The 1122-nt window shown below is 49.4% G+C and overlaps 1 protein-coding gene across 1 annotated transcript in view; it reads left to right on the forward strand.

Moving 5' to 3' along the window:
* GRK4 (G protein-coupled receptor kinase 4) overlaps nt 1-1122 on the forward strand; it is a 115783-nt gene that overhangs the window by 20872 nt on the left and 93789 nt on the right. The gene's annotated exons all lie outside the window — the stretch shown is intronic.

Raw genomic sequence — 1122 nt, forward strand, 5'->3', positions numbered from 1 at the left:
GCTATTTACAAGAAAGCAAACTCAATGTACACGGTGTTTACATTGCCTGAGGTGCCATACGTCACCTAGAGACGATTTAAGTACACGGGAGGATAGTCCCAGAGCTGTGCATCTGGCACCGCAGTCGGTATTAGAACACTTCATCATTGCAGAAAGAAGCCCTCATGTACCAGCAGACATTCCCCATGTCTCCCTTCCCCCCTTCCCCAGCCCTGGGCACTGGTCCACTTTGTGTTGCTATAGATGTGCCTAGTCTGGACATTTCATGTGAATGGGGAATGATGTCACGTGTGGCCTGATGGACTGGCTCCTTTCCCTTAGCATGCTGTTGTCAGGGCTCATCCCTGTTGTATCTGTGTCATGGGTCAGTCCTATGTGCCTTTCCCTGCTGAATAACACCTCATCTCATCATCAAGTACTGGACATTTGGATTGCATCCGTCTTTTGGTTGTTAAGTATAATGCTGCCATGAACATTTATGTACAAGTTTGTATGTGGGCGTATGTTGTCAGTTCTCTTGGGGATTAAAACAACAAAAACTTAAAACTCCAACAGCTTCTATAGAGAGACCATGAGTCCAAAGTCTGTAGCACTGGGCTGACATCCAGGCGCTGGCAGGGCTGGGCTCCTCCGGAGGTGCTGGGGGAGAACCTGTTCTTTGCCTCCTCTGTGGCTGCTAGTACTGCTTGGCCTGTGGCCAGATCACTCCCGCCTTCAAGCCCAACGTCTTTAAGTTTCTCTCTGCTCCATCTTCTTAGCACTTTTTCCATGTGTATTAACTCTCCCTCTGTCCCTCTTACTTGTGGCTGCGTTTAGGAACCCCTAGACCACTCCCCCTACAGGTCAGGGTAATCTCCCCCATCTATTAACTCTTCACAATCACAATATCGTCCAACAAATGAGGCAACATTGACGGGCTCCAGGGATCGTTGTTAGTTGTCATCGTGTTGGCTCTGACTCAAGGTGACCTCGTGTATACCGGGACGAAACATGGCCTCGTTCTGCACCATCTTCACTGTTGGTGCGTTTGAGGCCGTGCGTTGCGGCCCCTGCGCCAGTCCATCTCATGGAGGTCTCCCTTGTTTTCACTGACCTTCTTTACCAAACAAGATGTTCTTTTCT

This window comes from Orycteropus afer, unplaced genomic scaffold (assembly GCF_000298275.1).
Source record: "Orycteropus afer afer isolate SDZICR_OR568_19922 unplaced genomic scaffold, OryAfe1.0 scaffold00398, whole genome shotgun sequence".
In the NCBI taxonomy this organism is placed as follows: domain Eukaryota; kingdom Metazoa; phylum Chordata; class Mammalia; order Tubulidentata; family Orycteropodidae; genus Orycteropus; species Orycteropus afer.